Here is a 16278-nt window from a genome sequence, read left to right on the forward strand (position 1 = left end):
GTCCGTGGCACACGTATTCTTTTCGGCGTCAATTTTTTTTTCTTTTTTTTTTTCTCAAGTGACACGGAAGACGAAGATTCTGGTAGATTCATTGATTTGGAGTGACATGGATGGTTCGATAAAATTGTTGTTTATATTATTGTCATTTCATTCATAGTTTATATATTGTTATATGGTCCTGTAGAAAAAAATTAACTGTAACGCGCCACTGACGTCGGACTTCTATACATAAAGGAGGACCAACTCGATCGATGGCTTTAATGATTTGGAGTGACACAGATGGTTTGATAAAGGTGTTATTTATGTTATAGTTATTTGAATAACTGTTATTGTTACATCAGGCCCGTTCTCAGCTTCTCGTTTGTGTTTATGTCACGTTAGCATACCGTATCGTTAAGCCTGTTGTTGCTCGTTCATGTTGTTAGATTACGGATTCTAGTTATTGATCTGACTCCAAATTGCGATCAACACTTAACACATAAATTTCTATGTCCTAATCCACACACTGGCGCACCTAACAATTTTGCGAGTTCGTTCTGTCAAAGAGAAGACCAGTAGATCAATTAGACCAAATTTACCAATTATTTATTCCTGACAAAGCGCACTAATACAGGCCTGGGTCCCGGGTCCCTCACACTAAAACTCGTGCGTTTTTGTGACCACCAAAAGACGACACATTCTTCCGGGTTGCCCAGTTTTAAAGAAACACAATATGAATATTAAAGCATGCAAAATATTGTGAGATGATTGGTCGATGGCCATCTCCTCCCCGTCCAGGTGTCGCTGAGGTCAGGCGGTTGGGTTTTCCCCTCGAAGTCCGGTCTCATAGACGTGCTGTTGTTCTCGTTCCTTCACCGACCTTGAGATGGTTTCCTCCGGTACTCCCTATCCGGGCCTATTCCACAACACTTCGAAGAAAACAAGTTCATGCAGTTTGCCTGCACATTCCTCGGCCCCCACCAATCCACACGAGCACTCCAATACTAGATATGAATATGATTATAAGTTTAACACAACCTTAAAAAATATGTTTGCAAACTCCCGAAAGCACAGTTTCCTTTATTCCCTCTCATGACCTCATTTATGAGGTCATCACCCGTTACTCTAGCAAACAGCTACCAGCGCGCTGTCGATCCTTCCTTCCCCCCGCTGCTCATGTTGAGTCACCAGGGCATATTGGCCCATCGGTGGCAACGGGCCAACGGTTTTCTCGATCAACCGGACAGTGAGTGACCTAATACATGGAATACAATAACAACTGCATAAAATCATAACTGTAGTAAAAATAGCCACAGCAACAAGCACAGACATGATGAGGCTTTTCTAGCTTCCGAACGTTTTTATCCAATCAGACCAAATATCGGTGTGTACACCTGAATGATCTTTCATCTTTTTGTTCAGTGTCCTTAGTCCTTCCAACGCCCTGGTCAGTCGGCCTCCTGGTGCCGTGTTGTTTGGGATGAAAGTACAACATGCATCACCCAACATTCCACACACACCATGTTCCTTAGTCAATAGCCTGTCCAACGCAATTCTATTTTGGAACGCCATTAACGACGTTGCAGCCAATTGTTCATGAACTGCGGCAAATGATTCAGCTGTATAATTACCCAGTCGTTGGACATTGTAATGAAAGTAATTAGTACGGTCTACATTTTTATTGGGAGTGATCCATAGGAAGATACTTTCGAATCCCGAGAACACTTGATTAATGAGTTTATACTTATCTGGCACACCCCGGGGCACTCCTATAGTGTCAATATATGTTGGATCGTCGTCGCTCAACCACTGGGGCAAAACGTCTCTTTTGCTTGCTTCAGGAGCCCCGCCAGTGGGGACTCCAGGTTCCAATTGAGATTATGTATTTCAATGGGGACAACCACCACAGGCATTATCAACGACACGAGGGCACAGATACCTGATGCATTCTTCGGCAAGCGATCCTATAATTTGTCATCTCCACACCACAACCAGATGTCACTGGTCTTCCTCTGCTCCTTCCATCACTGCTGGGTGAATTCTGGCATGTCCTGTTAAAGCTTGAAAGCAAGTGAATTTGGAAAATAAACTTTGTATATCACAATTACAAATTGAAACCTACTCACCCATTTCTATTTTACCACTCCCCCTTTGACACATTCACCCAATGTGTCATTACGTATCAAAAGGAACCTGCAAAGCGTCCCCTCTCATCACCACACTCATTGTAGACAGGCCCACGGAACCACTAGTTACCATCTGGGCCCCGGGACCATCACCCCAAGTCCTTGAAACTTGACTGTCCACCACACACACTCGGCAACACAAACAAAAATCATCGCACTCCTGTCAGTGAGCTTATAGCCCGGCTGACAGCGGACATTTGTACACACAAAAACAGACATCAAGTATCAAAATAAAAACAGTCATAAAATGAATCCTGGCGCCCGCGGATCATGTCCTGAAAACCACGTCATCAACAAGTTCATCATAAAAACCAAAAGGGCAAGGGTTAACATATTCTTGTAAATCCAACACAAACTTTCCACGAATGCAATCGACAACCTGCAAAAAGGAAAACAAGTTACGGAAGCAACGCGCAATCCGCTCCTTAGCTGGTGGCTGATGCTGCAAAAAAAAAATCAAGTCACACAGAAAAACAAAGCAGAGCATGCTATTGTTGCAAACACGTTCAAGCGTCAAACAATTGGTCACTGTCCACCTAGTCCGTCACCCCGTCGGGTGAGCTCAAAGTCGTCACACGTCAAATCGTCCAAAGTCTTGCTGTTCGATACTAGTTCTGTCTTGTCTGACCATATCACTGAAATGGGCCTTCTCCATCACACCGTTTTGTTGTCGATGGTGCCCCTGATTGATCATTGAGCCATGGTTCCGGTCAGAACTCACTTACCAGTTCCAGACCCTCCAGTCTGTACCACCCCTTCAGGTGAGAGGAATTTTATCCTCAATTGCAAACACATCACCCCAACTTCAGACCTCTCTGGCCAATCATACTGCGCACACACAGTCATAGATGATCTCATGCGCACGCACCCATCCACACACTCGCAGACACACACATCCGTCTCTATCACTCAGCTCTCCTCCCACACTAAACAAAGTTAGTATGTTAGTGTGCAGGCAAACATTGACTCCTAATAGTAACTCTTCACATTTGGACATATTTGTCAACATGACCTATTGTAAAATCTCCAATTCAATTTTCCATAAACTCGCCCATCAGATTCATCGCAAATATGTCATATATGTCTATCTGGGGGGGGACGACTGTGGGACCCGCGTGTCACGGGAGCCTCCATAACCTCAGATTGCTCCTACAAACTCGATCTCTATTAATTATCCTAATTAAATTCAATAAAGATGGGTCCGACTATTCCCTCTGGATTTTTACGTCATCATTTGGCTCTCCCCCTTTTTCCTGTTGTCTAGCTCAAATATGTTTCTCAGTCTGCTTCTCTTTATTGCCCCTCTTGGCGAGTCTCACTCCCCCCTTTTTCTCTTCCTAAAAATCCTGCCTGTCACACCATCCAGCACCTCTCCCTAGAATGGGCAGTTTTTAATGTAATTTATGTCATTGCTGTCCAGATCTTCTATCCTCAATCTCCCTTGCTGTCAATCCCTGTTAAAATGCCAAAATGCCCCTCTTCCTCTTGACTGAATCCACTTTAGACCAAATGTCCTATTCTAAAATGTATCTAACTCAACTTCTACTTCTTAAGCCTGACGAGCCAAAATATCAGATCTCGCTCTTGTTTCTTACCGTTTTAGCCTATTTGTTTTATCCAAATCTGTTCAATCTCTGACTATGATGCTTTTCTCTGTAGCTCTACGCATTATTCAATTTTTTATCAAATCTCCTCAGTTCTGTCAAACTCAGTGCACAATGAAGCTCCTGTCCACCTTGACCCAAGCTCCACCCAGTTTGGTAACGCCACAGCAAGGAGTGCGATTTGGCCGTCGGACACTTCCAACACCCCTGCGTCCCAGAGGCCACACAGAGTGTCTTCCATGCCTTGGTCCGCCTCTTTCGGCCAACGATATTGAGGCCGTTTGATAGGCTGCGTCTCATCTATTTGGAGATCAATAGGGGCCACCGAATGACAAAACCCGACATCAAATGGACCCTGGGACCACAGTGTGTCGGGCAAGGCCGCCAGCATTACTTCAGCGTCCTCATGATCAGTTAACTCCCTACCGTGTGTGCGGGACACCAACATCATCTCCAGCAATCCTGTGTCTGCCATGGGTTGTTTAATTTGGTATGCATTCTGAGACTCAGACCAGTACAAATTAGGAATGTGAGTTTTCCGCCAATCGGTCTGTTGCAACAACTGCTTGACCATTGAGCCCAATTGTCTGGCCTCGTGTCCTGGGGCAAGAGCCAGCGAAATGTGTGGCACCCCTTTCTCTGTCATTTTGAACCACTGCATTTGTTCATATGTCAATTCAGTTGCCGCTGCGACTCCCTCTTTACCAATCAAAATGGATGATGAAGTTAAATCCCACATGTGCCCTTCAATTTCTTCAAACAAATCATCACTTTTTCGGTCATAATATAGAGTGCAATGCAAAGGATCAACAGGTGGGTGGTATGGCGCCAGTGAGCAGATCCAGGGCTTCCACAGTAGGTAGGTCGAGAACACACCGCCACCAGCAGGGGTCTCTGGCTCCAGCCTGGCCCAGTAGATGGTTGCAGTTTCTGCTTCTGCCGGTAGGGGCGCCATCAGCCACTGACCATGTTGTTGTAGCTGCTGTGAGCACTGGATGCCGACGCCATCTGGAAATTGAATAATCACTCCCTCTGGCCCACACAGAATTCTGGCTTGAACGGCTGACAGCAAGTCCCTTCCCATCAAGTTGATCGGAGTGTCTGTGGAATGGATGTATTTGTGCCACAGTCTACACCCTGTCCTTGTGATCACAGTTTCAAGTGGTTTGGTAAAAGGCAGAGTACGTGGTTGTCCCGAGAAGCCGACTAAAGTTGTTGTTTTCTTTGACAGTGAGGATACAGGAAGGGCAGTGTTTATTGATGAATAAGTTGCTCCTGTGTCCACCAGCATCTCCACAGGTTTTTCCTTCCACTGTCACATGAAGCATTGGCTCCGCCGGGCCACTGCTTTCCTGGCTCCCCGGGCAGCCCTATTCAAATTGTCCACACCAGAGATCATCATGTTGGTAGTACTGACCTCCGTGCGTTTGTGGGCGGGTGGCTCCGCGCGGTCGATACTGTGGGCATTCTTTTGCCCAGTGGTCGGTTTCGCCGCAGATGAAACATGCGTTGGGCGAATGGGGTTTGTATGCTGCCCTCCCCGGGTAAGCAGGTGCACTCCCTCCCCGGCCTCTGTATCCGCCCCGGAACTGGCCCCTTCCGCGCCCCACCACCTGAAGAGCCCGTGACATTTGCATTTCCTTTTTCTGTGATTTAGACTGTTTAGCTTCACCATGCATTTTTGCCAACTGTAATTTCAACAACTGTTTAGATGATGCGTCTGTCTCGTTTTCAACTTTAGCTTGTGACTCAGTGAACATTCTGCAGTGATGCAAAAGATGACGTTTAAATCGTTCTTCGGCACAAACCAGAATGTCAGGATCTGACATTAGCTGCTTCTTCACATCTGGCGGAAGTCCATCCAGCAGCGCCGTTCGGAAGAGCACCTCTGCCTCGTGCGTGAGAGCCGGATGGCGACCTGTGGTTTCAATCCAACTCTCCACACATGTTACATAATGTTGTGCAGGTGACATTTTCACATCATAAGGAAACATAGTGGGGGCCAGATCGGTGGGTTGTGGGAAAGTCAATTTAATGTTTTCAAACAGGGGCGCTGCTACTTGTGGCAAGGGCACCTCCCTCCCCAGTCTCGCTGTGCCTGCTGCGTCCTCAATTGCCTGCAATTGCACTAGGGAGCATGCTCCTGCCAACATCTGGCGCATGTCACCGAGTGTACAGCTCTGCCCACTCATCAGAGCCAAAAATTTGTTTAGCCACACCTTGCCTCCTCTGTGAAGTGGGGGCATCTTTTCCATCATCGCGGTCACATCACGGAGCACCATGGGCTCGTAGTGCTGACCGCCCGATGTGGTCACCAGCGGACACATCAATTCATTTTTCTGCACCTCGGCCTGTGTCATCTGTCCCTGACCACTCCGCAAATTATATTTTCTCCGTGTCTCTCTCTCTCTCCCTGTCTGCACTTCTTTCTACTGTCCTGATTCGCGCACTCCAACATTTTTCTCTCTGTTGCATCACAACATCATCTTCTTCCTCACCCTCGCTGCTTTCCCACTGTGGACGCTCTTGCTGTCTTCGCGCGCTCTTCGCGTCTTCTCGTCTCCCTCTCTCCGTTGCCCATTTTAACATCTGCGCTTCCTGTCTACGCTGCTCATCGGCTTGATCAATTTTCTTTTTTAGCGCCTCATTCTCGGCAGTAAGTCTATGCCAGCTTTCTCCTTTCGTCACATTGGACGGTTGAGGGCTCGGACTGGGGGTGGAGGTGTCCACGCGGGATGTGTCCCCCTCCCGGGCACGTCGCCTCTCTCTATTTACTGCTTGTTCAATCAACTGTACAATAAAAACTGTACTCTGATCCGCCCTTTCGCCTTCGCCCTCGACATCCACTACCATCCTGCCACCCAGCGTCACCACCGGAGCCATTACTCCGGGGTCGCCGTACGGCGGCGGTCCAACATAGCTCACTCCGAGTGTCGGGGCACTCGGGTTTGTCACATCATGCAAAGATGGATAAATGCCCTTGTATTCATTTCTTTCCTCGTCTATTTTCACTGCTTTCTCTACCCTTCTTTCTCATGCTCTTGTTAGCCTGCAATTGTCCAAATCAAAAATGTTATTTTCTTTTAACTGTCTTTCTTTTGAACCTCTAAATCGCTCGTGTTGCTAACCTAACCTAACCTTAAAGAAAGGACAAACAGATTACTCCCAATAGCTCCTCATTATTTACGAGTTAGCCCCCCCTTTCTTGAACATTCTCTGATCCATGCCGTCTTCCTCCTCACACGCCTGCACCCACACAGGGTGTGCACATAAACGCAAAAACCCTGACCTATCCGTAGTACGCGTAAGTCCCTGACTTTACCGTACACGTTACACACGTAACTTCCAAACTTATTCACCGTATGTATCTTAACTTCATGCACACCTTATTTGATCTGAACGACAGTCTCCTCTTAAATTTCCTCTTTCAATTTGCAGCATTTCGACTTATAGTAACAGGTATTCTGCTTACCTTATCGGTGAAGAGCTCAGGGTTGAGGAGACGTCGTACCAGCTCAACGTTGTGCGCTTATTCCAAACGGTTCGCCGACCGGGAGACAGTGTTCCTGACACTGTCCGGTGTCTTGGCTAAAGACCACGAGTTGTCAATTACCCTTCTCTTGACATCACGTCCGCGGTCACCAAGAAATTGTTAGGTTACGGATTCTAGTTATTGATCTGACTCCAAATTGCGATCAACACTTAACACATAAATTGCTATGTCCTAATCCACACACTGGCGCACCTAACAATTTTGCGAGTTCGTTCTGTCAAAGAGAAGACCAGTAGATCAATTAGACCAAATTTACCAATTATTTATTCCTGACAAAGCGCACTAATACAGGCCTGGGTCCCGGGTCCCTCACACTAAAACTCGTGCGTTTTTGTGACCACCAAAAGACGACACATTCTTCCGGGTTGCCCAGTTTTAAAGAAACACAATATGAATATTAAAGCATGCAAAATATTGTGAGATGATTGGTCGATGGCCATCTCCTCCTCGTCCAGGTGTCGCTGAGGTCAGGCGGTTGGGTTTTCCCATCGAAGTCCGGTCTCATAGACGTGCTGTTGTTCTCGTTCCTTCACCGACCTTGAGATGGTCTCCTCCTGTACTCCCTATCCGGGCCTATTCCACAACACTTCGAAGAAAACAAGTTGATGCAGTTTGCCTGCACATTCCTCGGCCCCCACCAATCCACACGAGCACTCCAATACTAGATATGAATATGATTATAAGTTTAACACAACCTTAAAAAATGTTTGCAAACTCCCGAAAGCACATTTTCCTTTAATGTCTGTTCTTGGTGTTGGGTTTTGTCGAATAAATTTCCCCCAAAATACGACGAATACTCCGGAGCGACTTATATATGTTTTTTTTTTTTCATTTTATTGTGCATTTTATGTCTGATGCAACGTATATTCCGGAGCAACTTTTAGTCCGAAAAATAGGGTATGTGCCTTCTTATTTTTACTTTGTGTATCGTTTACTTGAATGTTTTGTTTGTCTGTGGGCCAATTGGGTGTATTCTGTCTTGTCTCCACAGTGGGATAGTAGGAAACGCAATTTCGATCTCTTTGTATGACTTGACATGAGAAGAAATTGACAATAAAACTGACTTTGACTTTGATAATGCGTTACAGTAGTCCAGGTGCGACTGTGTCCGCCACATCTAGTGTTATCGCACTATTCTGCTCTAGCTGGCGGACACGTCCCTATAGCAGGGACAACCTCTCTAAGAAAAGGGTGCAATTGGTGCACAAAGCCGTACAAACCTCTTGATCCGCAGCCATACTTGCGTGTCCGATGATCAACGGTAGACAAACAGCCACGAAGCCTCCGCTAAGAGCCAAACAGTGACGTGGTTGAAATGGCAGGGATTGACGGTCCGCGACGTTCAACAATAGTAAACTCCCAAAAGTGGAATAAAAAACGTAAAAAGCGTTGAAGAACTAGAAAAGCATATAGAAATGTTGGACTGTAGATCGTCTCTCTCGTGACGCTGCGGCGCTCTACGTGGCAAACCGGAAGTATGATTCAAAGTGAGGTTAAAAAGATAGAAAATAACACAAAGTAGGAGAGAGCGAATCACCGAGGTTGCCATCCGCGGTGCCATCTTACGATGTAATAATATCAACCAATGCAGCTATATATAGCTCTGCTGCAAACACAGGTTAACGCACATGGGTCGAAAACCTGCTTAAATTCTATTTCGCACAAAGAAATAAACACCCTGTCAGGGAACCGAACCCCGGTCTTCCACGTGACAGGCGGAGATACTGTCCACTATACTAACGAGGACTGTGCTGTGTAGAGGGGCAACTTGCTACTTGGCGGCAGAAAGGAAAGGTGGGGTGGGGGGCGGGGTGGTATGTGCTAGAACGCTCACGGAACACATGCGCGCGTAACTATTATGTGGATTTTAACCGTCTGTAAAGGTTTTCTAAAACAGTTCTGAAATGGGGCAAACTGCTGTTCCAGTTCACATATGCCTGCGTTCAAGTTTAGAAAGCACTACCTTTAGGGGGAGCATTAGAGATTAAAGGTGAGGGGGTTACGGTAGGCGGGTTAGCAGGTTAAGGTTAAATTATTAGGGTTTGGTATTTGTTAAGGTTTTAGCCTTAGCGTTAGGGCTTGAAGTTAGGGAATTGTGAGCCTTAGGCCAACCAGATTCCATTTATTCCATAAATCACTGAAATTCCGTCTTCAGGTCCATGTCACATGGGCTACCAATCGGAATATAACGGGGTCAGCTGGTCTACTATGGGGCTCATTGGTGCAGGGGAATGATTCTCGCCTCGGGTTCATTGATTACCCGGGTTAAACTCCCGGACGATCTCTTCTTTGAAACACTGTTGTCTATCGTTGTGTAGAGTGGTTGACAGGCCAATGTTGCACAGAACGTAACATGGTCTGCAAGCTTTCTTTGAGGCTTGTTTGTCTAGGCCCTAGACAAGATTCATACCCCGTGACTCTAGGGGTATGAATCTTGCTTTGGGTGTGAGAGGTCCGGGGTTCAACTCCCAGATGAACCCTTCGTTAAAATATTGCTGTTGATCAACTAGCCCCATTTCATCTGAGTTGAGTGTCACATGGGCTGTCAATTGAAACAAAGGTTGAGTGAATTTACCTTGGGTCTCTTAAATATGTTGTTTTTATTCTCATCACTTGCCGTCATGTTTCATCCATTCCGCCACTCACCCTACAAGACTGTATCGACTGTAAACTTGTGTGGAAAACTGTCATTGTCCAAAGGAAGGCTGTTTAGCAACAGTGACCAGCATACAAATTCATCAAGGTAATTTGATTATTCCATGACCCGGATTCGAATCGATTACAACCATTAACCACTACACGATCATGGCCTGTATGCAGGAGCGTTAAATAAGGTGCACATATTGGCCGTTAGTACTCTGCGTTGTGGCCGCAGCAACCCCGGTTCGAATCCGGGTCATGGCATACTCAAATTACTGGGTGGGATTTGTCCCTGCTCCCTATTGCTGAACAGCCATCTTTTGGACAATGACGATTTTCCACACGTTTGCGGTCGATAGCCTTAACTTGTAGGGCGAGTGGCGCAATGGATAAAACATCATGGCATAGTCAAATAATGTCACCCATTTTTTTATTTTTGCAAAAGTGTTACACACAAGTTTATAAGCCACACGTGTTATACGTAGCTGAACAGGCTAATCCTAGGAGAGTACATGTGGCGGCGCTGGAGGCTCTGTGTATAGCTGGTTAGTGCGAGATATGCAACAAAAACATTTTGGACAGCCAGACGACAACTTCAAACTTTGTCTGTCATCTGAAGAGCCATTCTGCCAAGTAAGTGCTTTTCATGTATCTAAATAGGTGTGTGTGTATATGTAGCTTTAATGCAATGAATATGATGATGAAACTGAATTAAGTAAATATGACTTAATATGGAGCAAGTTAATAAATAAAAACTACAGTTAACTTCACTTGGACTTGACCTATTTAAGGACTTGACTTGGACTTTACTTGACCTATTTAAGGACTTGACTTGACTTGACTTGACTTGACTTGACTTGACTTGACTTGACTTGACTTGCCTAAGGAAAAAAAAAAGACTTAGGACTTACTTGAGACTTGAAGGTTAAGACTTGAGACTTGAGACTTGCACATGTGTGAGTTGGTCCCATCTCTGCTCTAATTGTGCCTTATCCATTTTCAGAATCATTTCTTTATCTGTGAAGGAAAGGAGTACTTTCGCTGCCTCGGCTTCGGCGCGGGAAATGGCAGCAGCATTGCCAGAGGACGTTTTTGTAGAACATGATTTGTAAGATTTAGACTTCAGTGACTGTTTCTTTTGTCCATCCATAGTCTGAGTTTGGCGTCTAACTTTGTTACCTTGTGTGATGAAGGCGTTGTTTCACTATCCTGCCCTCCAAATATGTTGAATATCCGAAGACAGTAAGCTCAACCACTTTCACTAATCAAGACTCTGAAGGCCAGTTTGAAGGTTGACTCCAGGTTTAATAACAAGGGAAAGGCTGAAACTGGGAGAATACAAACCACATTGTATAATCAGTCATACGAACTAAATGAATTAAATAGATATGGAATCTCAATCATGCTTCTCTCCTAACGTCTAACATCACAGAAAACTATTATTTCAGAACTTAAAAGATCTATTTTGATCCATAATAACTTAAAGATACATACCAACAATGCCTTGTACAACACAAAATGTAGGTAGTTGTTTTGCCGAACTGCAGGAGAGAATAGACTAAGCAGCGTTCTCTTTCAACACTGTGCTGAAACATGCCCTTACTTCCTGATTCTAGTCACGTGACCTACTCTATCTTAACACTGATCACAGACTACAAAGATATGTGTTAGCGTGGTGCTCACTCTAACTTATTTTTGCAAGAACCACACGGCAGACAGTATGCCCTTATTAAGCATTTGCAAATGGAGAGTCATTCGTCGCTGCGCGTACAGCGATGATCGAATGAGGTCTGACTCAGGCCTCTTGCAAGAGCATTTTTTATTGAGAGAAACAGGGTGGGGGTAAGTGTGGGGGTGAGAGTGGACAGGATGGGGTTGAAGCCCCTGGCCTGCTGGTGAAAGCATAGCAGGGGTTCTTTTACGATGTTGTGTAAACAAAACAACTTTGATTGCTTCCTCTGCAGCTGATCAATCATTTCAAAAGATCTTAGCACTTTGTTCTACTACTTTTGTTAAGACAGGACAAGCTAGGTTAATTATTACAGGTTACATTCCAACATAAGCATAGGATCAAACTAATCTATCAACCCTAACAACATGAAAGACACGACAAGGCGAAATAATCAGTTATCCTTAATCCGAATCCGAAGGCGATTAAAGTGAACTTGATTGATCTGCATCGAGGGAGTACACGAGTCTTTGTATGTGATATCTAGTTATCATATTAAGTCAAAAACAATTTCTTGGGAGCTAATTTTTGGTCATCCTTTTTCACAATCTTACATTTGAATGAAATTTTTCTCATGCATATCGTTGGACACCTCTAGCTGATGAACCAATGACAATTCGCATACGGGGATTAAGGACCCCCCCTCCCCAAATGTAAACAAGATGGAACTGCATGCTATCTGCATTGCATCGGAAGACAGTAAATACAATTCTAATAAAACTTTCAAGACTATGATCCAACTTGTTGAGTGTTTTTATTAACTTTTACTGAGATACTGCACCAAGTTCCTGGGGGTGCACATCAGTGAGGACCTCTCCTGGTCCGCAAACACCTCGTCACTGGCAAAGAAAGCTCAGCGCCGCCTGTACTTCCTGCGGAAATTCAGGCGTGCATGTGCTCCTCAGGCAGTCCTGTCTACATTCTACCGTGGCACCATTGTGGTAACTGCACTGAACAGAACTTGAAGGCCCTGCAGCGCATAGTGAATACGGCTAGTAAGATTATTGGTGCTTCGCTCCCCTCCCTGAAGGACGTTTACACCTCCCATCTCGCCCGCAAGGCAACCTCGATTGCCAGAGATGTGAGTCACCCGGCTCACTCTTTGTTTGACCTTCTGCCCTCTGGGAAGAGGTACAGGAGCCTGCGCTCCCGCACCACCAGACTCGCCAACAGCTTCTTTCTCCAGGCTGTTAGGGCCCTGAACTCGCTACCCCCTTCTGCGTAGCGTGCGGCACTGTTGCGCTATTTTCGGGAATGTCTGCTGTACGCGCACTTGCTTCTTTTTTTTCTGCTCCTCTTATTTATTGTTGTGTTATTTATTCATTATTTATTCAGCACGCTTTTGTTGTACTTGTTTACTTGTTTGTCTGTTGTGAGCCATGTCTTGTCACCGTGGGATAGGGGGGAACGAAATTTCGGTTTCTTTGTGTGTCTTTGGCATGTGGAGAAATTGACAATAAAGCTGACTTTGACTTTGATAGTTGAACCCTGGCATATTTTCTCTTGTATTTCGTAAACTGTATTCAGCCATACTGACGTTACCCAGCTTGCTTGCAATTAACCTAGATGGCTAACGTTAACGTTATATTAACGTTAGTGCTTGAATGTTACTAGGTGGCGTATGTATTTATTTATTTATTTATTTATTTACAGTGGGAAAGATTTGAGATGGGGTGCTGCATGCATGTGTGCCATTCATGTAAAGAGCCCACTAAAATACATAATTCCATTTTCAGAGACAAGTTGGGTTAAATTTATCAATTGTACATTGCAGTGGGCTAATTTAGATGTCCCAGAGAGTGCAATAGTTGCGGTTGTCATCGTTTTGGCGAATGATTTGACCCACATGCAGGAAACCAACTCAGAAGTTCAGAATGAGTGATGAGTGTTTATTGGAGGAGATGCGGTGGAGGCAGAGCGGGAGGATCTGCGCTCGGAGCAAGGAGCAGCAACGGCGGAGCGTGTGGAGTTCAGCCAGACGGGGTGGATCTTGGCGGTGAGCCGTGGAGGGAATCTGCGAACAAAATACACAAGGCTTGGTCAGAGGATACGACGTGGCTATGGCGGAGATCTTACTGCAGACCTGAGGATCAGGAGAACGTGGCGTCGATGAGCAAGAGGTTATCGAGGAGCCAAAGGCACAACCGTGGAGGTGATCACAACAGGTAGGACACGACGAGCAGTCCATTGTTGTCAATAGATCCGAGGCAATATTTACTTCCTAGTTCCTGAGTTGGAGGAATGCCATTGGGAGACATCAAGTCACGTGACGTTGTTACGAGTTTTGATTGGTTCTGCAGCAAAGACCCCTTTGCAGCAGTGCCTGTTGCGTTTCGCAATCAAACGTTGATTTTCATAAAACGATGACCAAAAAACAGCTCCCAACAATCAAAAATTAGGTCATATTAAAATATCACATCCTCCCTACAACCAGATCAATCATTTCACTAACGAAAGCCTCAAGCGAGCTTTGGCCTGCCACCGACTGTTGGTCAGGAAGCTGGTGATCCACTGACAGGTGGAGGCAGGCACCGCAAGCTGGATGAGCTTCTGTTGGAGGATGTCAGGAGCGATGGTGTTGAACGCCGAGCTGAAGTCCACAAACAGGATGCTGGCGTACGTTCCTGGGGTGTCCAGGTGGTGCAGGATGTCGTGCAGTCTCATGTTGACCGCATCATCCACCGACCTGTTTGCCCGGTAGGCAAACTGGAGGGGGTCAAGCAGGGGGCCCGTGACATCCTTCAGGTGGTTCAACACTAACCTTTCCAAAGATTTCATGACCACAGATGTCAGAGCGACAGGTCTGTAGTCATTCAAACCTGTGATGGCGGGCTTCTTGGCCACCAGAAGGATGGTGGAGCTCTTGAAGCACGAGGACACCTCACACAGCTCCAGGGAACGGTTGAAGATCCGTGCAAAGGTGGGTGCTAGCTGTTCAGCACAGACTTTCAAGCAGGAATGTGACATGCCGTCTGGGCCCGGTGCCTTCCTGATCTTTTGTCTCCGGAACATCTGGCACACTTCTTTCTCGCGGATCTGGAGTGCGGGCGCGGCCTCTGCAAGAGAGTAGGTGACAACGGTGATGGAGGTGTGGACAGAGCGGTTGTGGGGGGAGGTGAGTATGTTGATTGTGCTGCAGGAGGTCCTGTTGTGTATTCTTGTTAAAATCACACTTACATGTTAACTGGAAATGACAATAATAACACATAGTGAAAGCCAAATTGAACAAATTGGCTATTTCAGAAATGTGCTTCAAACTGGTAGCCCTTTGCCATAATCAGTACCCAGGAAGTAGCTCTCGGTTTAAGAAAGGTTGGTGACCCCTGCGCTAGGCCAACGAGCCACGTCGTAAATTAGCTGACTCCGTTACATTCCGATTGGTAGTGAATATGACATGGACCTGAGGACTGCATTTTAGTGATTAATGAATTCAGATTGATATCATATATTGGGCGTGTCCTTTCAGGGTCATAATTTTGTGTCTACCGCTGCCTCGTGGAAGACAGGCCTAAAAAAAGATGGGAACACTTGAGGGAGTTTCACCAAGATGAATTTGGAAGAACTTTATGAAATACAGTTGATGTTAAAACATGGGTGGACGTGTCTGGAAGCCTGTGTTCAACAGAAGGCAACAGTGAACAACGGAAAAATTCAGCAAGGTAATTTACTTACGCCATGACCCAGATTCGTTCCGGTGATGCTACGGCCACAACGCTATACGATCATGACCAATATGCAATCGCATACAATAAGTTTAAGGTCTTTTCTTTAGGATCTTCAGCCAAGACACCCAGGCAGACCATGAAAGAATGTTGATGTTAAAATGTTGGTGGAACTATCCAACTGTGCAGATCCGAAGATTTGGGGTGAGACAACATTGAAAAAACGTTTTTCTTTGTTTAGAGTGTCACTTATTTTGTGGCTTACCCTTTCTTCATTACACATCTAAAGTATCGTATCATTTTACCTTGCGGCTTATACTACACCGTACATACCATATCATGTCGCCTATTCAACTCATGCATGAGATGCGATGGCTGAGATATTTAGGTGATGGGTTGCTACTCCATTGTGCTCTCCACTCATCATTTCATATCACATCCTCGTCGGATTTTCACAAGCTTCACATCCAAAGTCTCTTGGCACAACGTACGTAACATAACTTGGCAACACAAGATGAGGTGGCCGAGAGGTAAAGGCGATGGATTGCTAATCCATTGTGCTCTGCACGCATGGGTTCAAATCCCATTCTCGTCGAAGGTTTGCTTTAAATTGTTGTGGAGTGGTACATCTGTTTTCCAACATCCCGGTTCTCGAACAAATCGTTATTTGAACGCGTTAATGATTTTGAGTGACACGGATGGTTTGTTAAAATTGATGTTTATATTACATTTATTTGATATATCTAGTCTGACGTCCGTGGCACACGTATTCTTTTCGGCGTCAATTTTTTTTTTCTTTTTTTTTTTCTCAAGTGACACGGAAGACGAAGATTCTGGTAGATTCATTGATTTGGAGTGACATGGATGGTTCGATAAAATTGTTGTTTATATTATTGTCATTTCATTCATAGTTTATATATTGTTA

The 16278-nt window shown here is 45.3% G+C and overlaps 1 long non-coding RNA gene and 1 other non-coding gene across 3 annotated transcripts; one reads left to right on the top strand and one right to left on the bottom strand.

Moving 5' to 3' along the window:
* Positions 1-559: 559 nt before the first annotated feature.
* On the bottom strand, positions 560-11135 carry LOC148382139 (uncharacterized). 2 transcript variants are annotated; one of them, XR_015853891.1, is made up of 2 exons: positions 10913-11135; positions 560-10843 (listed from the first exon to the last, which is right to left on the bottom strand). It is a non-coding gene; the product is annotated as an uncharacterized LOC148382139 (long non-coding RNA). The 2 variants fall into 2 exon arrangements; XR_015853892.1 differs by having other exon boundaries at positions 10902-11135.
* Positions 11136-15866: 4731 nt separating this feature from the next.
* On the top strand, positions 15867-15948 carry trnas-gcu (transfer RNA serine (anticodon GCU)). The gene has a single exon. It is a non-coding gene; the product is annotated as a tRNA-Ser (tRNA).
* The last annotated feature ends 330 nt before the right edge of the window (positions 15949-16278 follow it).

This window comes from Syngnathus floridae, chromosome 18 (genome assembly GCF_059516105.1).
Source record: "Syngnathus floridae isolate MCC-2025c chromosome 18, RoL_Sflo_1.0, whole genome shotgun sequence".
In the NCBI taxonomy this organism is placed as follows: Eukaryota; Metazoa; Chordata; class Actinopteri; order Syngnathiformes; family Syngnathidae; genus Syngnathus; species Syngnathus floridae.